Raw genomic sequence first — 24767 nt, forward strand, 5'->3', positions numbered from 1 at the left:
ATGTGTATGTATATTGTACATGTAGGTATATGTATGTATATAGGTGTATATGTATGTATTTATGTATGTAGGTGTGTATGTATGTAATTTTGTATGTATGTAGGTGTGTGTTTTATATATATATATATATATGCATGTGTGTATGTGTATAGGTGTATATGTATGTATGTAGGTGTGTGTTTTATATATATATATATATATATATATATATATATGCATGTGTGTATGTGTATGTGTATAGGTGTATGTATTTAGGTTTGTAATGTATGTAATTTTATATGTGTATGTATGTAATTTGTAATTTTTTACAAGTGCTGAAGTCCCTGTCTTTTTAAGGGGTATATAGTTATTGTTATCCTTGTATCTTGCTATTAGATTTTGAATAATTGTAAATAATAGTAAGTCATATAGTGCCTTCAGATTCTAATAAAAGAGAGCTGGTTTGGTAACGTAATGTGACTATTAATTGTTAACATTTTTATGTTTAATTCCAGATTGTAGTGGTGAGTCACTTGCCCAATGACTGAGCAGCTGATGAGCTTTAACAGGTAAGTTCATAAAATCTGTCCGGCTAGCACAGCATTTTGTCTTAAAGGAACAGTCTAGACCCAATACATAATTTTGATTATATATTGTTATATACAATCCAAGCATCTTGCAATGGGTTCCACATCTATACGATTGTAAGAAGTACATGAAACATTTAAATGTTCATAGTTTTTTAGGAGTTGAAAATGGCTACCAAACCCCGCCCACCAATTGCATGTGTATTTTGATATGTTAAGTTTCTCCAATCATGACCGACTCGTGAATAAGTTTTCCTACTTGCACAAGCTAGTTTGTGCATGTGTAATTTGTAATAGCTAACTAAAAGATATTAAACGTGCACCACTAAACTGTCATACAAGAGAACAGCTAACGGGACAAGAAGAAAGCTGTGGTTCAAAGATTGGCGGCCATTTTCAGCTGCTAACAAATAATGATCATTTAAAAGTTTCATGTCATTGTTACAAACTTATAGATGTGGAGCCCATTGCAAGATGCTTGTCTGGTATGGAACAATAAGTAATAAAGAATAAGTATTGGGTCTAGCCTGTCCGTTTAATTAACCAACACTGTTACACACGGTTGGTAGCTTTTGGCTTTAGCTTTTAGCAAGTGATATTTTAAATACAAGCTAAACGGACATTCTAGTCTAAATGTTACTGGGGCTTTGTGGCCCTGTTATATTTGTTCCGAGTTCCAAATATACTGTAATTAGAAAAACCACCAGCCATACATATTTTACACATTGATACAATTCCTTTTCTAGTTGTTTAAAGCCTACAAAGCTGGCGATTGGTGCATAGACCTATGTGTATTTAGACTAAAATGCCCTTTTAAGTTAAAGGGACAGTCAACTAAAAACTTTTCTTGTTTTAAAAGATAGATAATCCCTTTATTACCCATTCCCCCGTTTTGCACAGTGAACATGGTTATATTATTATACTTTTAAAATCTGTGATTACCTTCTATCTAAGCCTCTTTTGACAGCCCCCTGATCACATGACTTTTTATTTATTATCTATTGACTTGCATTTTAGCTGTGTTGTGAAGAACCCACGGGTGTGAGCACAATGTTATCTATATGGCCCACATGAACTAGCAGTCTCCTGTTGTGAAAAGCAAATAAAAAGCATGTGATTAAGAGGCTGTCTATAGTGGCTTATAAACAGGCAGACATTTAGAGGTTTAAATGTTATGAAGTATATTAATTTAACGATGTTGGTTGTGCAAAGCTGTGTAATGGGTAGTAAAGGCATTATCTAACTTTTTAAACAAAAACCATTTTAGTGTTGACTATCCCTTTAAATATTACTTTTCCAAAAGTGCGCTGTACTTGAATTAATGGTTATATGATGTTTTATTTCACTTTCTAAATAAGTAAAATGATTTCATTTACCTTCCAATTAGCAACTCTGGGAAGCCCAGGAGAGGATAATAAGAGTGAATGGGTAAACAGAGATGCTGAGGAGTATACACGTTGGGTTACATTTGCTAGGGGAGGTTTGTCTGTTTGTTTAAGTATAGACAGAAGTGCTAGGGGTGCAAGGGATGCAGCTGCTACTACCATTGTCATATGTGTGTCTGGATGCGCCATGTATAAATATTTAAACCTTGTTTGCTATTACTTAGTAGACTCATTTATTCTTGGTCTTACTAAATAATTTTAGTATATAAAAAAATAAACTAAACTAATGTATTTTTCTTTTAAGTGCATTTTATTTCTGAATCTCCTTTGGCAAGTTACTGCTTAATACATTACACTGATATTAGTAATTTATTTATGGCCTTAAACTAATTATTGGATATAAAATATTTGTGTATATAGTCTCGATCTAACAAGCTATTTATTAATATAAAAATGATAAATACCAGAGTTTGAGGGGGCACTCTAATGCTCTATATACCAATATAATTTTATGTATACTTAATACAATTATTTTTTTTAAAAAACATTGATAAAGACAAATGTTAATATAGCATATTCATCAGACCATAAGATCAAACCATAAGATCTAATGGTCGTGGATTGCAACAGTCCCAACAAAAAGTCCCAATTGGGTTATTGGTTTAGATTAGGGTGTGGTAATTCCAGTATAATCAGATAGTCCCACTTTCTGAATGGGGCACAGGATAAAAGCTGCTCTCCTCCTCACAGACTTGTCCGGAAGTAGCTACAGGAAAATGAGAGAACAGAGGGGCGCCTCATGTGTGCATCAGTTTGTCAGAATAAATCAAACAGGCAATGCAAAATGGGTACTCACATTCTGCCCAAGTACACTTATGTACTAGTAGAAGCTGGCTGGTAACTTCGGGTGTACCGGCTAACCCTCTCCAGGTGCAGATTGACCAGTGGAGGGGTATCCTGCCACACACGGTGTATATTGGTTTCCAAAAATAGTCAGGAACAGTAAAATACTGCTCAAGAAGGTGCTGAACCAGAGCTTGTGTAAAACAAGTTAGTTTATTTAAAACAATATTAAAACCAGTAACAAGCAATGGTTACATGTAATGCAACGCGTTTATCAGACTTAGCATCAGCTAATGCACACATGAGGCGCCCCTCTGTTCTCTCATTTTCCTGTATTTATTACTATATTACATTAACATTCTCATTTGCCTACTAGTGAGCAAATATTTACATTTTCTTATAACATTTTGTCGTGAGTGAGCTTGTCTCATGTGCAGTAATAAAGAGGTCCAGACCAGATATTAAACAAACAAGGGCTCACCTCAGGAGAGGTTATCTTTATTACATTGTTGCATCAGAGTCCCAGCACAAAACACAACAACGCAAGACTAACACATTTTCATCTACATGCATTTTTATACTATTACAGTTCCTTACAAAGCAGAGAGCTAATTGGCTGATAACAATTGGCTAATAAATCTCATGTGATTAGTGGTTGCTAAAAAATACAGGTTCCCTATGTTAGAATTAGTAAGATATGCTTTCTCGGAATTTGGCCAGAGGCTAATTGGGTTGGAAAAATAATACTAGACAAAGAGGCCTTGATTTTAAGATATTTAGATATGAGAAAAGCCAAAACAAAGTTATATGTTTGTGTAACTTATTATCTGCAGTTTCAGAGAAGGGTTCAGTAAAAGAAAAGGAAATGTTTGGTTAAAAATATAAAATAAAGAAAATAGAATAAGCAGCTCATAACATTTTTAATGTTATATTTTCTGATTATCATATGTTAAAGTGGTCAAGGCCCAAAAAAACTTTTATGGTTCAAATAGGGCATGTCATTTTAAACAACTTTCCAATTTCCTTTATCAACAATTTTGCTTTGTTATTTTGGTATTCTTAGTTGAAAGCTAAACCTAGGAGGTTTATATGCTAATTTCTTAGATCTTAAAGGTCGCCTCTAATCTAAATGCATTTTGACAGTTTGTTATCACTAGAGGGCATTAGTTCATGTGTTTCATATAGATAACATTGAGCTCACGCACAAAAATATACCGAGCAGTGAGCACTGATTGGCTAAAATGCACATCTGTCAAAAGAACTGATATAAGGGGGCAGTCTGCAGAGGCTTAGATACAAGGTATTTACAGACATAAAATGTGCATTATTATAACTATGTTGGTTATGCAAAACTGGGGAATAGGTAATAAAGGTATTATCTATCTTTTTAAACAATAAAAATTCTGGTGTTGACTTTCCCTTTAACTAGGCTAACTTGCTAAGTATGTATGTTCCTAATACTGTATTATTTACTTATCCTGTCTCCTGTAGCCACAGTGTACTTGAGTATCCAGTTACTGGCATGTCACAGTGTAGTTGCGTATTCAGTTACCAGCATGCCTACTGTGTACCTGTGTGCCCTATCAGTAACAACAATATATGGGTATCCAGTCTCTTGTCAGTCTCAAAAGTATTTGTAAGTTTTCTGAGTTTCTATGAGTCTGCTTACTTTACTGGAACTAGCGTTCGTCTGCTTTTTGTGTCCTAAAATATTTTTTTCCTCCAGTGTGACTGCATGCTGCATACATTATCTGTTCACAGGTAACCAGTTTTATAATCTTTGAGTCAAACCTGTGATACTGTACATTAACAGTTCCTGCTTAATAAAGTTACTTCACTGTGACCAAGTCTAAAAGGCCATTTTAAATTTACGGCTCAGTTCCATAACCAGAAATTACCTCTAGTGAACTCCACCTGACTGTTGCTGCAACCGCACACTTGCCAGATGTAGCAGGTGGTTATTGTGTCCTGGTGATGGAAAGAATAAATCTTTAGCATTTACTGTTCTCTTCCTTTATTCTGAAACTTCCTAGTATGCACATGGGACTATATTACACAACTCTCCAATCAAATCTCGGGCAGGGGCTCAACAACTTTTGCAAATAATTATGTATTTATTTATTTATTATAACTTTACATTAATTGCACCAGATAACCATTGCATCACTATTTTACATCATTTTTTTAAACATTTACTTAAAGTATATACAAAAATTAAAATTATACATGAAAAAAATGAAATAAAATCTTTAGCTAAGTCAGCTAAGGCCAAACATCTCTTTTTAGTTTTGATAACTGTTAAAGTCTGTATCTGCAGCTATGTATCTCAAGTTCTAAAATGGTACATCTTGTATTTGGTATGGCACCTTTTTCTGATTCTTTGCTTTAAAAAAAAAACTCACCCTCAATGCGTTAAAGTGTCAGGTCACTTTGCATTTGTAGTTACAAACTAATAAATGTATATAAAATGATTATATATTTTTTTAATTATATATACTTACAACAATATAGCAAGAATTCCGGTTGTAACCTGCTATTAAAATAAGGGGTAAATCTTTTTGTGGGCTACTCTAATCACAGCATTCTGCATAGTGAGCTTCTGCATATTTTTTTCTTATTCAGAATTGCTCCTTACGATAAAGGTACAGTGACCAGTCATCATCTGCACTAAGTATCAGTTAGAATGTTGGCATTAGTGCTTAGTGTTTATTTATTGCAGATGTAAGAAAGGGATCAGGAATAGGGCAAGTGTCTTCACAGAGAGGATGAACTAAAATCCACTTTCAATGTGAATAGAGATGTCTTCCTGCATGTTACCAATAAACACATTTTCAGTGGATTCAGGCACATCTCCTTTGTGCATTGCTTGGATTTCCATAGATTAAAAAATATAATCATAGTAGTAATGCTCTAAATGTTGCTGTGTCACGGTAGAGAGCTTGCATGCACAGTTGTGATGTAGGGAATTAATCATCCAGCCACAATTAGTTCTGCACAGAACATGGTGGCACGCATTCCAGACAGTGGTTGGGTAGAAGTGTGAAACCAAATATATTTTAATTAAACTTAGTTATGGAAAAAATTTTAAATAATTAATAGACTTCTATGAGGAATCATTGGGTTTTATTTTGTTCTCTGCAAAGCTTTTAACTTTTTGGGGTTTGCAGCTCTTTAATAGCTCTACTATATGTATTCATGCTCACTAATCTCTAATAGGATTATTGAACTGGGAGAGCTTGTTCTTCAACAACTATGCAGTATAAACATTGTCTTTATGCTCTTTCCCCCATTGGTTATAATTATAATCAGCAGGAAGCTGGCCGACATGTTTATTTTCATGTAATCACCAGCTGGTGAAGAGGCAAAGAACCAAGACTCATTCCTTGACTCTTTTCTGCTTGCCTAGCAAATGCATTTCTCCACTTTCAATAGCGACAGCAAAAAAACACTTGGATGTGTATCTATTTTGCAGCAGTACTGGACATCGATACAGGTCTAAATTTAAGTAAGTATTATATTTAATTCATCACAAAATAAATCTCTAATAAATAGTACATAAGTCAGTTAAATTTGATTATTGTTATATTGTTAATGTTAAATGATCTTTAAAACTAATTTTGTTGTTTCTCATTCTATTAATATTAGTCTTGTTCTCAAATCCAGCATTGAAAATGTTATTCTCACACTAGAAGGGATAAAGATTGAGTGAAACTGCATATATGAAAACCATCATCAACACAACAAGCTATAGTCAGGTTGTTTCGCCCTTTTTGGGGCTCATCAGTATGGTGTAGGTGTTAAGTTATTTGACTCAAGCATTGATTTAAGCCTTAAAGCTCTTTGCTAGTTCTGTGACTGATAACACAATTTCTCATCCTCCTAATTTACAGTGTTAAAATGAATACTTGAGTCAAACAACAACACCAACCATAGACAGCCTGTTTGGCCTATTTGGGGCTCATCATCTCTCCACTGCATTAAGTAGAGCAAACAACGTATACACTTATCAATCTGAAAGGCAGCCCTATAGCAAAAGATGAAATACTCAAATACATCAGCATCAACCATATTGATTTAAATGAGAGTCCCAATATAGCGAAACAGGCTGCATATGGTTGATGCTGTGTTACTTAACACTTAAGTATTAAACACTTTGCTAATCTGCTGCCATAGCCTGTAAAGTATTTGCAAGACATAATTCAGTGGAGAATTTATCTTATTCATTAAACTGCAATGAATTTAGATAAATATATATTTATCAGCTGTTAAGTCCTTTAACACGTCTGCTTTAACGGACACCGGTGGTTGTGCTGTTGCTTTGTTTTCTTTTTTCCCCATTCACTTCAGGGGTCCCTCACACCATCCAAGACAACCTATCCTTTGGGACCTGATTTTCAGCAGCTTTGAAGGTATCTTATATTGAAAAGTCCTCACTCACTGGCCAGGTCTACACTCAGGCTTGTGTTGCTGCTTGGTTCCTTTTTAATTTTATTTCAGTGGTCTCCTATACTGGCTTTGCCTACCTCTGGCTTTCTTCTGAGCTTTATTTGCAACAGTGTGGTGAAAAGGTCATAGGTTTAATCGGTCTTGCGCACCAGATGCTACTACACCCTGGTTTTTTTCTGATGGTTGTTTTCTTGTTGTTATTTTTTTTTTTTCATTTAATTTCAGGGGTCTCCCGCACCGGCCGTGACTACCCTTGGCTCCCTTAGGGGCCTTGTTGGCAGCAGTCTTGTGAGGTGGCTTCCGTTTGAATGGGTCTCGCACACCAGCCAGGACTGCGCCCTGGTTTGTGCTGCTGCTTAGTTTTCTTGCTTTCATTTCAGGGGCCTCCCGCACCGGCCGTGACTACCCTTGGCTCCCTTAGGGGCCTTGTTGGCAGCAGTCTTGTGAGGTGGCTTCCGTTTGAATGGGTCTCGCGCACCGGCCGGGACTGCGCCCTGGTTTGTGCTGCTGCTTAGTTTTCTTGCTTTCATTTCAGGGGCCTCCCGCACCGGCCGTGACTACCCTTGGCTCCCTTAGGGGCCCTTGTTGGCAGCAGTCTTGTGAGGTGGCTTCCGTTTGAATGGGTCTCGCGCACCGGCCGGGACTGCGCCCTGGTTTGTGCTGCTGCTTAGTTTTCTTGCTTTCATTTCAGGGGCCTCCCGCACCGGCCGTGACTACCCTTGGCTCCCTTAGGGGCCTTGTTGGCAGCAGTCTTGTGAGGTGGCTTCCGTTTGAATGGGTCTCGCGCACCGGCCGGGACTGCGCCCTGGTTTGTGCTGCTGCTTAGTTTTCTTGCTTTCATTTCAGGGGCCTCCCGCACCGGCCGTGACTACCCTTGGCTCCCTTAGGGGCCTTGTTGGCAGCAGTCTTGTGAGGTGGCTTCCGTTTGAATGGGTCTCGCGCACCGGCCGGGACTGCGCCCTGGTTTGTGCTGCTGCTTAGTTTTCTTGCTTTCATTTCAGGGGCCTCCCGCACCGGCCGTGACTACCCTTGGCTCCCTTAGGGGCCTTGTTGGCAGCAGTCTTGTGAGGTGGCTTCCGTTTGAATGGGTCTCGCGCACCGGCCGGGACTGCGCCCTGGTTTGTGCTGCTGCTTAGTTTTCTTGCTTTCATTTCAGGGGCCTCCCGCACCGGCCGTGACTACCCTTGGCTCCCTTAGGGGCCTTGTTGGCAGCAGTCTTGTGAGGTGGCTTCCGTTTGAATGGGTCTCGCGCACCGGCCGGGACTGCGCCCTGGTTTGTGCTGCTGCTTAGTTTTCTTGCTTTCATTTCAGGGGCCTCCCGCACCGGCCGTGACTACCCTTGGCTCCCTTAGGGGCCTTGTTGGCAGCAGTCTTGTGAGGTGGCTTCCGTTTGAATGGGTCTCGCGCACCGGCCGGGACTGCGCCCTGGTTTGTGCTGCTGCTTAGTTTTCTTGCTTTCATTTCAGGGGCCTCCCGCACCGGCCGTGACTACCCTTGGCTCCCTTAGGGGCCTTGTTGGCAGCAGTCTTGTGAGGTGGCTTCCGTTTGAATGGGTCTCGCGCACCGGCCGGGACTGCGCCCTGGTTTGTGCTGCTGCTTAGTTTTCTTGCTTTCATTTCAGGGGCCTCCCGCACCGGCCGTGACTACCCTTGGCTCCCTTAGGGGCCTTGTTGGCAGCAGTCTTGTGAGGTGGCTTCCGTTTGAATGGGTCTCGCGCACCGGCCGGGACTGCGCCCTGGTTTGTGCTGCTGCTTAGTTTTCTTGCTTTCATTTCAGGGGCCTCCCGCACCGGCCGTGACTACCCTTGGCTCCCTTAGGGGCCTTGTTGGCAGCAGTCTTGTGAGGTGGCTTCCGTTTGAATGGGTCTCGCGCACCGGCCGGGACTGCGCCCTGGTTTGTGCTGCTGCTTAGTTTTCTTGCTTTCATTTCAGGGGCCTCCCGCACCGGCCGTGACTACCCTTGGCTCCCTTAGGGGCCTTGTTGGCAGCAGTCTTGTGAGGTGGCTTCCGTTTGAATGGGTCTCGCGCACCGGCCGGGACTGCGCCCTGGTTTGTGCTGCTGCTTAGTTTTCTTGCTTTCATTTCAGGGGCCTCCCGCACCGGCCGTGACTACCCTTGGCTCCCTTAGGGGCCTTGTTGGCAGCAGTCTTGTGAGGTGGCTTCCGTTTGAATGGGTCTCGCGCACCGGCCGGGACTGCGCCCTGGTTTGTGCTGCTGCTTAGTTTTCTTGCTTTCATTTCAGGGGCCTCCCGCACCGGCCGTGACTACCCTTGGCTCCCTTAGGGGGCCTTGTTGGCAGCAGTCTTGTGAGGTGGCTTCCGTTTGAATGGGTCTCGCGCACCGGCCGGGACTGCGCCCTGATTTGTGCTGCTGCTTAGTTTTCTTGCTTTCATTTCAGGGGCCTCCCGCACCGGCCGTGACTACCCTTGGCTCCCTTAGGGGCCCTGTTGGCAGCAGTCTTGTGAGGTGGCTTCCGTTTGAATGGGTCTCGCGCACCGGCCGGGACTGCGCCCTGGTTTGTGCTGCTGCTTAGTTTTCTTGCTTTCATTTCAGGGGCCTCCCGCACCGGCCGTGACTACCCTTGGCTCCCTTAGGGGCCCTGTTGGCAGCAGTCTTGTGAGGTGGCTTCCGTTTGAATGGGTCTCGCGCACCGGCCGGGACTGCGCCCTGGTTTGTGCTGCTGCTTAGTTTTCTTGCTTTCATTTCAGGGGCCTCCCGCACCGGCCGTGACTACCCTTGGCTCCCTTAGGGGCCCTGTTGGCAGCAGTCTTGTGAGGTGGCTTCCGTTTGAATGGGTCTCGCGCACCGGCCGGGACTGCGCCCTGGTTTGTGCTGCTGCTTAGTTTTCTTGCTTTCATTTCAGGGGCCTCCCGCACCGGCCGTGACTACCCTTGGCTCCCTTAGGGGCCCTGTTGGCAGCAGTCTTGTGAGGTGGCTTCCGTTTGAATGGGTCTCGCGCACCGGCCGGGACTGCGCCCTGGTTTGTGCTGCTGCTTAGTTTTCTTGCTTTCATTTCAGGGGCCTCCCGCACCGGCCGTGACTACCCTTGGCTCCCTTAGGGGCCCTTGTTGGCAGCAGTCTTGTGAGGTGGCTTCCGTTTGAATGGGTCTCGCGCACCGGCCGGGACTGCGCCCTGGTTTGTGCTGCTGCTTAGTTTTCTTGCTTTCATTTCAGGGGCCTCCCGCACCGGCCGTGACTACCCTTGGCTCCCTTAGGGGCCTTGTTGGCAGCAGTCTTGTGAGGTGGCTTCCGTTTGAATGGGTCTCGCGCACCGGCCGGGACTGCGCCCTGGTTTGTGCTGCTGCTTAGTTTTCTTGCTTTCATTTCAGGGGCCTCCCGCACCGGCCGTGACTACCCTTGGCTCCCTTAGGGGCCCGTGTTGGCAGCAGTCTTGTGAGGTGGCTTCCGTTTGAATGGGTCTCGCGCACCGGCCGGGACTGCGCCCTGGTTTGTGCTGCTGCTTAGTTTTCTTGCTTTCATTTCAGGGGCCTCCCGCACCGGCCGTGACTACCCTTGGCTCCCTTAGGGGCCTTGTTGGCAGCAGTCTTGTGAGGTGGCTTCCGTTTGAATGGGTCTCGCGCACCGGCCGGGACTGCGCCCTGGTTTGTGCTGCTGCTTAGTTTTCTTGCTTTCATTTCAGGGGCCTCCCGCACCGGCCGTGACTACCCTTGGCTCCCTTAGGGGCCTTGTTGGCAGCAGTCTTGTGAGGTGGCTTCCGTTTGAATGGGTCTCGCGCACCGGCCGGGACTGCGCCCTGGTTTGTGCTGCTGCTTAGTTTTCTTGCTTTCATTTCAGGGGCCTCCCGCACCGGCCGTGACTACCCTTGGCTCCCTTAGGGGCCTTGTTGGCAGCAGTCTTGTGAGGTGGCTTCCGTTTGAATGGGTCTCGCGCACCGGCCGGGACTGCGCCCTGGTTTGTGCTGCTGCTTAGTTTTCTTGCTTTCATTTCAGGGGCCTCCCGCACCGGCCGTGACTACCCTTGGCTCCCTTAGGGGCCTTGTTGGCAGCAGTCTTGTGAGGTGGCTTCCGTTTGAATGGGTCTCGCGCACCGGCGGGACTGCGCCCTGGTTTGTGCTGCTGCTTAGTTTTCTTGCTTTCATTTCAGGGGCCTCCCGCACCGGCCGTGACTACCCTTGGCTCCCTTAGGGGCCTTGTTGGCAGCAGTCTTGTGAGGTGGCTTCCGTTTGAATGGGTCTCGCGCACCGGCCGGGACTGCGCCCTGGTTTGTGCTGCTGCTTAGTTTTCTTGCTTTCATTTCAGGGGCCTCCCGCACCGGCCGTGACTACCCTTGGCTCCCTTAGGGGCCTTGTTGGCAGCAGTCTTGTGAGGTGGCTTCCGTTTGAATGGGTCTCGCGCACCGGCCGGGACTGCGCCCTGGTTTGTGCTGCTGCTTAGTTTTCTTGCTTTCATTTCAGGGGCCTCCCGCACCGGCCGTGACTACCCTTGGCTCCCTTAGGGGCCTTGTTGGCAGCAGTCTTGTGAGGTGGCTTCCGTTTGAATGGGTCTCGCGCACCGGCCGGGACTGCGCCCTGGTTTGTGCTGCTGCTTAGTTTTCTTGCTTTCATTTCAGGGGCCTCCCGCACCGGCCGTGACTACCCTTGGCTCCCTTAGGGGCCTTGTTGGCAGCAGTCTTGTGAGGTGGCTTCCGTTTGAATGGGTCTCGCGCACCGGCCGGGACTGCGCCCTGGTTTGTGCTGCTGCTTAGTTTTCTTGCTTTCATTTCAGGGGCCTCCCGCACCGGCCGTGACTACCCTTGGCTCCCTTAGGGGCCTTGTTGGCAGCAGTCTTGTGAGGTGGCTTCCGTTTGAATGGGTCTCGCGCACCGGCCGGGACTGCGCCCTGGTTTGTGCTGCTGCTTAGTTTTCTTGCTTTCATTTCAGGGGCCTCCCGCACCGGCCGTGACTACCCTTGGCTCCCTTAGGGGCCTTGTTGGCAGCAGTCTTGTGAGGTGGCTTCCGTTTGAATGGGTCTCGCGCACCGGCCGGGACTGCGCCCTGGTTTGTGCTGCTGCTTAGTTTTCTTGCTTTCATTTCAGGGGCCTCCCGCACCGGCCGTGACTACCCTTGGCTCCCTTAGGGGCCTTGTTGGCAGCAGTCTTGTGAGGTGGCTTCCGTTTGAATGGGTCTCGCGCACCGGCCGGGACTGCGCCCTGGTTTGTGCTGCTGCTTAGTTTTCTTGCTTTCATTTCAGGGGCCTCCCGCACCGGCCGTGACTACCCTTGGCTCCCTTAGGGGCCTTGTTGGCAGCAGTCTTGTGAGGTGGCTTCCGTTTGAATGGGTCTCGCGCACCGGCCGGGACTGCGCCCTGGTTTGTGCTGCTGCTTAGTTTTCTTGCTTTCATTTCAGGGGCCTCCCGCACCGGCCGTGACTACCCTTGGCTCCCTTAGGGGCCTTGTTGGCAGCAGTCTTGTGAGGTGGCTTCCGTTTGAATGGGTCTCGCGCACCGGCCGGGACTGCGCCCTGGTTTGTGCTGCTGCTTAGTTTTCTTGCTTTCATTTCAGGGGCCTCCCGCACCGGCCGTGACTACCCTTGGCTCCCTTAGGGGCCTTGTTGGCAGCAGTCTTGTGAGGTGGCTTCCGTTTGAATGGGTCTCGCGCACCGGCCGGGACTGCGCCCTGGTTTGTGCTGCTGCTTAGTTTTCTTGCTTTCATTTCAGGGGCCTCCCGCACCGGCCGTGACTACCCTTGGCTCCCTTAGGGGCCTTGTTGGCAGCAGTCTTGTGAGGTGGCTTCCGTTTGAATGGGTCTCGCGCACCGGCCGGGACTGCGCCCTGGTTTGTGCTGCTGCTTAGTTTTCTTGCTTTCATTTCAGGGGCCTCCCGCACCGGCCGTGACTACCCTTGGCTCCCTTAGGGGCCTTGTTGGCAGCAGTCTTGTGAGGTGGCTTCCGTTTGAATGGGTCTCGCGCACCGGCCGGGACTGCGCCCTGGTTTGTGCTGCTGCTTAGTTTTCTTGCTTTCATTTCAGGGGCCTCCCGCACCGGCCGTGACTACCCTTGGCTCCCTTAGGGGCCTTGTTGGCAGCAGTCTTGTGAGGTGGCTTCCGTTTGAATGGGTCTCGCGCACCGGCCGGGACTGCGCCCTGGTTTGTGCTGCTGCTTAGTTTTCTTGCTTTCATTTCAGGGGCCTCCCGCACCGGCCGTGACTACCCTTGGCTCCCTTAGGGGCCTTGTTGGCAGCAGTCTTGTGAGGTGGCTTCCGTTTGAATGGGTCTCGCGCACCGGCCGGGACTGCGCCCTGGTTTGTGCTGCTGCTTAGTTTTCTTGCTTTCATTTCAGGGGCCTCCCGCACCGGCCGTGACTACCCTTGGCTCCCTTAGGGGCCTTGTTGGCAGCAGTCTTGTGAGGTGGCTTCCGTTTGAATGGGTCTCGCGCACCGGCCGGGACTGCGCCCTGGTTTGTGCTGCTGCTTAGTTTTCTTGCTTTCATTTCAGGGGCCTCCCGCACCGGCCGTGACTACCCTTGGCTCCCTTAGGGGCCTTGTTGGCAGCAGTCTTGTGAGGTGGCTTCCGTTTGAATGGGTCTCGCGCACCGGCCGGGACTGCGCCCTGGTTTGTGCTGCTGCTTAGTTTTCTTGCTTTCATTTCAGGGGCCTCCCGCACCGGCCGTGACTACCCTTGGCTCCCTTAGGGGCCTTGTTGGCAGCAGTCTTGTGAGGTGGCTTCCGTTTGAATGGGTCTTGCGCACCGGCCGGGACTGCGCCCTGGTTTGTGCTGCTGCTTAGTTTTCTTGCTTTCATTTCAGGGGCCTCCCGCACCGGCCGTGACTACCCTTGGCTCCCTTAGGGGCCTTGTTGGCAGCAGTCTTGTGAGGTGGCTTCCGTTTGAATGGGTCTCGCGCACCGGCCGGGACTGCGCCCTGGTTTGTGCTGCTGCTTAGTTTTCTTGCTTTCATTTCAGGGGCCTCCCGCACCGGCCGTGACTACCCTTGGCTCCCTTAGGGGCCTTGTTGGCAGCAGTCTTGTGAGGTGGCTTCCGTTTGAATGGGTCTCGCGCACCGGCCGGGACTGCGCCCTGGTTTGTGCTGCTGCTTAGTTTTCTTGCTTTCATTTCAGGGGCCTCCCGCACCGGCCGTGACTACCCTTGGCTCCCTTAGGGGCCTTGTTGGCAGCAGTCTTGTGAGGTGGCTTCCGTTTGAATGGGTCTCGCGCACCGGCCGGGACTGCGCCCTGGTTTGTGCTGCTGCTTAGTTTTCTTGCTTTCATTTCAGGGGCCTCCCGCACCGGCCGTGACTACCCTTGGCTCCCTTAGGGGCCTTGTTGGCAGCAGTCTTGTGAGGTGGCTTCCGTTTGAATGGGTCTCGCGCACCGGCCGGGACTGCGCCCTGGTTTGTGCTGCTGCTTAGTTTTCTTGCTTTCATTTCAGGGGCCTCCCGCACCGGCCGTGACTACCCTTGGCTCCCTTAGGGGCCTTGTTGGCAGCAGTCTTGTGAGGTGGCTTCCGTTTGAATGGGTCTCGCGCACCGGCCGGGACTGCGCCCTGGTTTGTGCTGCTGCTTAGTTTTCTTGCTTTCATTTCAGGGGCCTCCCGCACCGGCCGTGACTACCCTTGGCTCCCTTAGGGGCCTTGTTGGCAGCAGTCTTGTGAGGTGGCTTCCGTTTGAATGGGTCTCGCGCACCGGCCGGGACTGCGCCCTGGTTTGTGCTGCTGCTTAGTTTTCTTGCTTTCATTTCAGGGGCCTCCCGCACCGGCCGTGACTACCCTTGGCTCCCTTAGGGGCCTTGTTGGCAGCAGTCTTGTGAGGTGGCTTCCGTTTGAATGGGTCTCGCGCACCGGCCGGGACTGCGCCCTGGTTTGTGCTGCTGCTTAGTTTTCTTGCTTTCATTTCAGGGGCCTCCCGCACCGGCCGTGACTACCCTTGGCTCCCTTAGGGGCCTTGTTGGCAGCAGTCTTGTGAGGTGGCTTCCGTTTGAATGGGTCTCGCGCACCGGCCGGGACTGCGCCCTGGTTTGTGCTGCTGCTTAGTTTTCTTGCTTTCATTTCAGGGGCCTCCCGCACCAGCCGTGACTACCCTTGGCTCCCTTAGGGGCCTTGTTGGCAGCAGTCTTGTGAGGTGGCTTCCGTTTGAATGGGTCTCGCGCACCGGCCGGGACTGCGCCCTGGTTTGTGCTGCTGCTTAGTTTTCTTGCTTTCATTTCAGGGGCCTCCCGCACCGGCCGTGACTACCCTTGGCTCCCTTAGGGGCCTTGTTGGCAGCAGTCTTGTGAGGTGGCTTCCGTTTGAATGGGTCTCGCGCACCGGCCGGGACTGCGCCCTGGTTTGTGCTGCTGCTTAGTTTTCTTGCTTTCATTTCAGGGGCCTCCCGCACCGGCCGTGACTACCCTTGGCTCCCTTAGGGGCCTTGTTGGCAGCAGTCTTGTGAGGTGGCTTCCGTTTGAATGGGTCTCGCGCACCGGCCGGGACTGCGCCCTGGTTTGTGCTGCTGCTTAGTTTTCTTGCTTTCATTTCAGGGGCCTCCCGCACCGGCCGTGACTACCCTTGGCTCCCTTAGGGGCCTTGTTGGCAGCAGTCTTGTGAGGTGGCTTCCGTTTGAATGGGTCTCGCGCACCGGCCGGGACTGCGCCCTGGTTTGTGCTGCTGCTTAGTTTTCTTGCTTTCATTTCAGGGGCCTCCCGCACCGGCCGTGACTACCCTTGGCTCCCTTAGGGGCCTTGTTGGCAGCAGTCTTGTGAGGTGGCTTCCGTTTGAATGGGTCTCGCGCACCGGCCGGGACTGCGCCCTGGTTTGTGCTGCTGCTTAGTTTTCTTGCTTTCATTTCAGGGGCCTCCCGCACCGGCCGTGACTACCCTTGGCTCCCTTAGGGGCCTTGTTGGCAGCAGTCTTGTGAGGTGGCTTCCGTTTGAATGGGTCTCGCGCACCGGCCGGGACTGCGCCCTGGTTTGTGCTGCTGCTTAGTTTTCTTGCTTTCATTTCAGGGGCCTCCCGCACCGGCCGTGACTACCCTTGGCTCCCTTAGGGGCCTTGTTGGCAGCAGTCTTGTGAGGTGGCTTCCGTTTGAATGGGTCTCGCGCACCGGCCGGGACTGCGCCCTGGTTTGTGCTGCTGCTTAGTTTTCTTGCTTTCATTTCAGGGGCCTCCCGCACCGGCCGTGACTACCCTTGGCTCCCTTAGGGGCCTTGTTGGCAGCAGTCTTGTGAGGTGGCTTCCGTTTGAATGGGTCTCGCGCACCGGCCGGGACTGCGCCCTGGTTTGTGCTGCTGCTTAGTTTTCTTGCTTTCATTTCAGGGGCCTCCCGCACCGGCCGTGACTACCCTTGGCTCCCTTAGGGGCCTTGTTGGCAGCAGTCTTGTGAGGTGGCTTCCGTTTGAATGGGTCTCGCGCACCGGCCGGGACTGCGCCCTGGTTTGTGCTGCTGCTTAGTTTTCTTGCTTTCATTTCAGGGGCCTACCGCACCGGCCGTGACTACCCTTGGCTCCCTTAGGGGCCCTTGTTGGCAGCAGTCTTGTGAGGTGGCTTCCGTTTGAATGGGTCTCGCGCACCGGCCGGGACTGCGCCCTGGTTTGTGCTGCTGCTTAGTTTTCTTGCTTTCATTTCAGGGGCCTCCCGCACCGGCCGTGACTACCCTTGGCTCCCTTAGGGGCCTTGTTGGCAGCAGTCTTGTGAGGTGGCTTCCGTTTGAATGGGTCTCGCGCACCGGCCGGGACTGCGCCCTGGTTTGTGCTGCTGCTTAGTTTTCTTGCTTTCATTTCAGGGGCCTCCCGCACCGGCCGTGACTACCCTTGGCTCCCTTAGGGGCCTTGTTGGCAGCAGTCTTGTGAGGTGGCTTCCGTTTGAATGGGTCTCGCGCACCGGCCGGGACTGCGCCCTGGTTTGTGCTGCTGCTTAGTTTTCTTGCTTTCATTTCAGGGGCCTCCCGCACCGGCCGTGACTACCCTTGGCTCCCTTAGGGGCCTTGTTGGCAGCAGTCTTGTGAGGTGGCTTCCGTTTGAATGGGTCTCGCGCACCGGCCGGGACTGCGCCCTGGTTTGTGCTGCTGCTTAGTTTTCTTGCTTTCATTTCAGGGGCCTCCCGCACCGGCCGTGACTACCCTTGGCTCCCTTAGGGGCCTTGTTGGCAGCAGTCTTGTGAGGTGGCTTCCGTTTGAATGGGTCTCGCGCACCGGCCGGGACTGCGCCCTGGTTTGTGCTGCTGCTTAGTTTTCTTGCTTTCATTTCAGGGGCCTCCCGCACCGGCCGTGACTACCCTTGGCTCCCTTAGGGGCCTTGTTGGCAGCAGTCTTGTGAGGTGGCTTCCGTTTGAATGGGTCTCGCGCACCGGCCGGGACTGCGCCCTGGTTTGTGCTGCTGCTTAGTTTTCTTGCTTTCATTTCAGGGGCCTCCCGCACCGGCCGTGACTACCCTTGGCTCCCTTAGGGGGCCTTGTTGGCAGCAGTCTTGTGAGGTGGCTTCCGTTTGAATGGGTCTCGCGCACCGGCCGGGACTGCGCCCTGGTTTGTGCTGCTGCTTAGTTTTCTTGCTTTCATTTCAGGGGCCTCCCGCACCGGCCGTGACTACCCTTGGCTCCCTTAGGGGCCTTGTTGGCAGCAGTCTTGTGAGGTGGCTTCCGTTTGAATGGGTCTCGCGCACCGGCCGGGACTGCGCCCTGGTTTGTGCTGCTGCTTAGTTTTCTTGCTTTCATTTCAGGGGCCTCCCGCACCGGCCGTGACTACCCTTGGCTCCCTTAGGGGCCTTGTTGGCAGCAGTCTTGTGAGGTGGCTTCCGTTTGAATGGGTCTCGCGCACCGGCCGGGACTGCGCCCTGGTTTGTGCTGCTGCTTAGTTTTCTTGCTTTCATTTCAGGGGCCTCCCGCACCGGCCGTGACTACCCTTGGCTCCCTTAGGGGCCTTGTTGGCAGCAGTCTTGTGAGGTGGCTTCCGTTTGAATGGGTCTCGCGCACCGGCCGGGACTGCGCCCTGGTTTGTGCTGCTGCTTAGTTTTCTTGCTTTCATTTCAGGGGCCTCCCGCACCGGCCGTGACTACCCTTGGCTCCCTTAGGGGCCTTGTTGGCAGCAGTCTTGTGAGGTGGCTTCCGTTTGAATGGGTCTCGCGCACCGGCCGGGACTGCGCCCTGGTTTGTGCTGCTGCTTAGTTTTCTTGCTTTCATTTCAGGGGCCTCCCGCACCGGCCGTGACTACCCTTGGCTCCCTTAGGGGCCTTGTTGGCAGCAGTCTTGTGAGGTGGCTTCCGTTTGAATGGGTCTCGCGCACCGGCCGGGACTGCGCCCTGGTTTGTGCTGCTGCTTAGTTTTCTTGCTTTCATTTCAGGGGCCTCCCGCACCGGCCGTGACTACCCTTGGCTCCCTTAGGGGCCTTGTTGGCAGCAGTCTTGTGAGGTGGCTTCCGTTTGAATGGGTCTCGCGCACCGGCCGGGACTGCGCCCTGGTTTGTGCTGCTGCTTAGTTTTCTTGCTTTCATTTCAGGGGCCTCCCGCACCGGCCGTGACTACCCTTGGCTCCCTTAGGGGCCTTGTTGGCAGCAGTCTTGTGAGGTGGCTTCCGTTTGAATGGGTCTCGCGCACCGGCCGGGACTGCGCCCTGGTTTGTGCTGCTGCTTAGTGTTCTTGCTTTCATTTCAGGGGCCTCCCGCACCGGCCGTGACTACCCTTGGCTCCCTTAGGGGCCTTGTTGGCAGCAGTCTGGTGAGGTGGCTTCCGTTTGAATGGGTCTCGCGCACCGGCCGGGACTGCGCCCTGGTTTGTGCTGCTGCTTAGTTTTCTTGCTTTCATTTCAGGGGCCTCCCGCACCGGCCGTGACTACCCTTGGCTCCCTTAGGGGCCTTGTTGGCAGCAGTCTTGTGAGGTGGCTTCCGTTTGAATGGGTCTCGCGCACCGGCCGGGACTGCGCCCTGGTTTGTGCTGCTGCTTAGTGTTCTTGCTTTCATTTCAGGGGCCTCCCGCACCGGCCGTGACTACCCTTGGCTCCCTTAGGGGCCTTGTTGGCAGCAGTCTTGTGAGGTGGCTTCCGTTTGAATGGGTCTCGCGCACCGGCCGGGACTGCGCCCTGGTTTGTGCTGCTGCTTAGTTTTCTTGCTTTCATTTCAGGGGCCTCCCGCACCGGCCGTGACTACCCTTGGCTCCCTTAGGGGGCCTTGTTGGCAGCAGTCTGGTGAGGTGGCTTCCGTTTGAATGGGTCTCGCGCACCGGCCGGGACTGCGCCCTGGTTTGTGCTGCTGCTTAGTTTTCTTGCTTTCATTTCAGGGGCCTCCCGCACCGGCCGTGACTACCCTTGGCTCCCTTAGGGGCCCTTGTTGGCAGCAGTCTTGTGAGGTGGCTTCCGTTTGAATGGGTCTCGCGCACCGGCCGGGACTGCGCCCTGGTTTGTGCTGCTGCTTAGTTTTCTTGCTTTCATTTCAGGGGCCTCCCGCACCGGCCGTGACTACCCTTGGCTCCCTTAGGGGCCCTGTTGGCAGCAGTCTTGTGAGGTGGCTTCCGTTTGAATGGGTCTCGCGCACCGGCCGGGACTGCGCCCTGGTTTGTGCTGCTGCTTAGTTTTCTTGCTTTCATTTCAGGGGCCTCCCGCACCGGCCGTGACTACCCTTGGCTCCCTTAGGGGCCTTGTTGGCAGCAGTCTTGTGAGGTGGCTTCCGTTTGAATGGGTCTCGCGCACCGGCCGGGACTGCGCCCTGGTTTGTGCTGCTGCTTAGTTTTCTTGCTTTCATTTCAGGGGCCTCCCGCACCGGCCGTGACTACCCTTGGCTCCCTTAGGGGCCCTGTTGGCAGCAGTCTTGTGAGGTGGCTTCCGTTTGAATGGGTCTCGCGCACCGGCCGGGACTGCGCCCTGGTTTGTGCTGCTGCTTAGTTTTCTTGCTTTCATTTCAGGGGCCTCCCGCACCGGCCGTGACTACCCTTGGCTCCCTTAGGGGCCCTGTTGGCAGCAGTCTTGTGAGGTGGCTTCCGTTTGAATGGGTCTCGCGCACCGGCCGGGACTGCGCCCTGGTTTGTGCTGCTGCTTAGTTTTCTTGCTTTCATTTCAGGGGCCTCCCGCACCGGCCGTGACTACCCTTGGCTCCCTTAGGGGCCCTTGTTGGCAGCAGTCTTGTGAGGTGGCTTCCGTTTGAATGGGTCTCGCGCACCGGCCGGGACTGCGCCCTGGTTTGTGCTGCTGCTTAGTTTTCTTGCTTTCATTTCAGGGGCCTCCCGCACCGGCCGTGACTACCCTTGGCTCCCTTAGGGGCCTTGTTGGCAGCAGTCTTGTGAGGTGGCTTCCGTTTGAATGGGTCTCGCGCACCGGCCGGGACTGCGCCCTGGTTTGTGCTGCTGCTTAGTTTTCTTGCTTTCATTTCAGGGGCCTCCCGCACCGGCCGTGACTACCCTTGGCTCCCTTAGGGGCCCTGTTGGCAGCAGTCTTGTGAGGTGGCTTCCGTTTGAATGGGTCTCGCGCACCGGCCGGGACTGCGCCCTGGTTTGTGCTGCTGCTTAGTTTTCTTGCTTTCATTTCAGGGGCCTCCCGCACCGGCCGTGACTACCCTTGGCTCCCTTAGGGGCCTTGTTGGCAGCAGTCTTGTGAGGTGGCTTCCGTTTGAATGGGTCTCGCGCACCGGCCGGGACTGCGCCCTGGTTTGTGCTGCTGCTTAGTTTTCTTGCTTTCATTTCAGGGGCCTCCCGCACCGGCCGTGACTACCCTTGGCTCCCTTAGGGGCCCCTGTTGGCAGCAGTCTTGTGAGGTGGCTTCCGTTTGAATGGGTCTCGCGCACCGGCCGGGACTGCGCCCTGGTTTGTGCTGCTGCTTAGTTTTCTTGCTTTCATTTCAGGGGCCTCCCGCACCGGCCGTGACTACCCTTGGCTCCCTTAGGGGCCCTTGTTGGCAGCTGTCTTGTGAGGTGGCTTCCGTTTGAATGGGTCTCGCGCACCGGCCGGGACTGCGCCCTGGTTTGTGCTGCTGCTTAGTTTTCTTGCTTTCATTTCAGGGGCCTCCCGCACCGGCCGTGACTACCCTTGGCTCCCTTAGGGGCCATGTTGGCAGCAGTCTTGTGAGGTGGCTTCCGTTTGAATGGGTCTCGCGCACCGGCCGGGACTGCGCCCTGGTTTGTGCTGCTGCTTAGTTTTCTTGCTTTCATTTCAGGGGCCTCCCGCACCGGCCGTGACTACCCTTGGCTCCCTTAGGGGCCTTGTTGGCAGCAGTCTTGTGAGGTGGCTTCCGTTTGAATGGGTCTCGCGCACCGGCCGGGACTGCGCCCTGGTTTGTGCTGCTGCTTAGTTTTCTTGCTTTCATTTCAGGGGCCTCCCGCACCGGCCGTGACTACCCTTGGCTCCCTTAGGGGCCCTGTTGGCAGCAGTCTTGTGAGGTGGCTTCCGTTTGAATGGGTCTCGCGCACCGGCCGGGACTGCGCCCTGGTTTGTGCTGCTGCTTAGTTTTCTTGCTTTCATTTCAGGGGCCTCCCGCACCGGCCGTGACTACCCTTGGCTCCCTTAGGGGCCTTGTTGGCAGCAGTCTTGTGAGGTGGCTTCCGTTTGAATGGGTCTCGCGCACCGGCCGGGACTGCGCCCTGGTTTGTGCTGCTGCTTAGTTTTCTTGCTTTCATTTCAGGGGCCTCCCGCACCGGCCGTGACTACCCTTGGCTCCCTTAGGGGCCTTGTTGGCAGCAGTCTTGTGAGGTGGCTTCCGTTTGAATGGGTCTCGCGCACCGGCCGGGACTGCGCCCTGGTTTGTGCTGCTGCTTAGTTTTCTTGCTTTCATTTCAGGGGCCTCCCGCACCGGCCGTGACTACCCTTGGCTCCCTTAGGGGCCCTGTTGGCAGCAGTCTTGTGTGTTGGCTTCCGTTTGAATGGGTCTCGCGCACCGGCCGGGACTGCGCCCTGGTTTGTGCTGCTGCTTAGTTTTCTTGCTTTCATTTCAGGGGCCTCCCGCACCGGCCGTGACTACCCTTGGCTCCCTTAGGGGCCCTGTTGGCAGCAGTCTTGTGAGGTGGCTTCCGTTTGAATGGGTCTCGCGCACCGGCCGGGACTGCGCCCTGGTTTGTGCTGCTGCTTAGTTTTCTTGCTTTCATTTCAGGGGCCTCCCGCACCGGCCGTGACTACCCTTGGCTCCCTTAGGGGCCCTGTTGGCAGCAGTCTTGTGAGGTGGCTTCCGTTTGAATGGGTCTCGCGCACCGGCCGGGACTGCGCCCTGGTTTGTGCTGCTGCTTAGTTTTCTTGCTTTCATTTCAGGGGCCTCCCGCACCGGCCGTGACTACCCTTGGCTCCCTTAGGGGCCTTGTTGGCAGCAGTCTTGTGAGGTGGCTTCCGTTTGAATGGGTCTCGCGCACCGGCCGGGACTGCGCCCTGGTTTGTGCTGCTGCTTAGTTTTCTTGCTTTCATTTCAGGGGCCTTCCGCACCGGCCGTGACTACCCTTGGCTCCCTTAGGGGCCTTGTTGGCAGCAGTCTTGTGAGGTGGCTTCCGTTTGAATGGGTCTCGCGCACCGGCCGGGACTGCGCCCTGGTTTGTGCTGCTGCTTAGTTTTCTTGCTTTCATTTCAGGGGCCTCCCGCACCGGCCGTGACTACCCTTGGCTCCCTTAGGGGCCTTGTTGGCAGCAGTCTTGTGAGGTGGCTTCCGTTTGAATGGGTCTCGCGCACCGGCCGGGACTGCGCCCTGGTTTGTGCTGCTGCTTAGTTTTCTTGCTTTCATTTCAGGGGCCTCCCGCACCGGCCGTGACTACCCTTGGCTCCCTTAGGGGCCTTGTTGGCAGCAGTCTTGTGAGGTGGCTTCCGTTTGAATGGGTCTCGCGCACCGGCCGGGACTGCGCCCTGGTTTGTGCTGCTGCTTAGTTTTCTTGCTTTCATTTCAGGGGCCTCCCGCACCGGCCGTGACTACCCTTGGCTCCCTTAGGGGCCTTGTTGGCAGCAGTCTTGTGAGGTGGCTTCCGTTTGAATGGGTCTCGCGCACCGGCCGGGACTGCGCCCTGGTTTGTGCTGCTGCTTAGTTTTCTTGCTTTCATTTCAGGGGCCTCCCGCACCGGCCGTGACTACCCTTGGCTCCCTTAGGGGCCTTGTTGGCAGCAGTCTTGTGAGGTGGCTTCCGTTTGAATGGGTCTCGCGCACCGGCCGGGACTGCGCCCTGGTTTGTGCTGCTGCTTAGTTTTCTTGCTTTCATTTCAGGGGCCTCCCGCACCGGCCGTGACTACCCTTGGCTCCCTTAGGGGCCTTGTTGGCAGCAGTCTTGTGAGGTGGCTTCCGTTTGAATGGGTCTCGCGCACCGGCCGGGACTGCGCCCTGGTTTGTGCTGCTGCTTAGTTTTCTTGCTTTCATTTCAGGGGCCTCCCGCACCGGCCGTGACTACCCTTGGCTCCCTTAGGGGCCTTGTTGGCAGCAGTCTTGTGAGGTGGCTTCCGTTTGAATGGGTCTCGCGCACCGGCCGGGACTGCGCCCTGGTTTGTGCTGCTGCTTAGTTTTCTTGCTTTCATTTCAGGGGCCTCCCGCACCGGCCGTGACTACCCTTGGCTCCCTTAGGGGCCTTGTTGGCAGCAGTCTTGTGAGGTGGCTTCCGTTTGAATGGGTCTCGCGCACCGGCCGGGACTGCGCCCTGGTTTGTGCTGCTGCTTAGTTTTCTTGCTTTCATTTCAGGGGCCTCCCGCACCGGCCGTGACTACCCTTGGCTCCCTTAGGGGCCTTGTTGGCAGCAGTCTTGTGAGGTGGCTTCCGTTTGAATGGGTCTCGCGCACCGGCCGGGACTGCGCCCTGGTTTGTGCTGCTGCTTAGTGTTCTTGCTTTCATTTCAGGGGCCTCCCGCACCGGCCGTGACTACCCTTGGCTCCCTTAGGGGCCTTGTTGGCAGCAGTCTTGTGAGGTGGCTTCCGTTTGAATGGGTCTCGCGCACCGGCCGGGACTGCGCCCTGGTTTGTGCTGCTGCTTAGTTTTCTTGCTTTCATTTCAGGGGCCTCCCGCACCGGCCGTGACTACCCTTGGCTCCCTTAGGGGCCTTGTTGGCAGCAGTCTTGTGAGGTGGCTTCCGTTTGAATGGGTCTCGCGCACCGGCCGGGACTGCGCCCTGGTTTGTGCTGCTGCTTAGTTTTCTTGCTTTCATTTCAGGGGCCTCCCGCACCGGCCGTGACTACCCTTGGCTCCCTTAGGGGCCTTGTTGGCAGCAGTCTTGTGAGGTGGCTTCCGTTTGAATGGGTCTCGCGCACCGGCCGGGACTGCGCCCGGGTTTGTGCTGCTGCTTAGTTTTCTTGCTTTCATTTCAGGGGCCTCCCGCACCGGCCGTGACTACCCTTGGCTCCCTTAGGGGCCTTGTTGGCAGCAGTCTTGTGAGGTGGCTTCCGTTTGAATGGGTCTCGCGCACCGGCCGGGACTGCGCCCTGGTTTGTGCTGCTGCTTAGTTTTCTTGCTTTCATTTCAGGGGCCTCCCGCACCGGCCGTGACTACCCTTGGCTCCCTTAGGGGCCTTGTTGGCAGCAGTCTTGTGAGGTGGCTTCCGTTTGAATGGGTCTCGCGCACCGGCCGGGACTGCGCCCTGGTTTGTGCTGCTGCTTAGTTTTCTTGCTTTCATTTCAGGGGCCTCCCGCACCGGCCGTGACTACCCTTGGCTCCCTTAGGGGCCTTGTTGGCAGCAGTCTTGTGAGGTGGCTTCCGTTTGAATGG

General features: G+C 52.8%; 1 long non-coding RNA gene across 1 annotated transcript in view; it reads left to right on the forward strand.

Moving 5' to 3' along the window:
- Positions 1–24767, forward strand: part of LOC128662282 (uncharacterized) — a 68466-nt gene that overhangs the window by 3545 nt on the left and 40154 nt on the right. The window contains exon 2 of the long non-coding RNA XR_008402739.1: positions 495–548. This is a non-coding gene — a long non-coding RNA (uncharacterized LOC128662282). The remainder of the gene's footprint in view (positions 1–494; positions 549–24767) is intronic.

Source organism: Bombina bombina, chromosome 6, assembly GCF_027579735.1.
Source record: "Bombina bombina isolate aBomBom1 chromosome 6, aBomBom1.pri, whole genome shotgun sequence".
Taxonomy (NCBI): domain Eukaryota; kingdom Metazoa; phylum Chordata; class Amphibia; order Anura; family Bombinatoridae; genus Bombina; species Bombina bombina.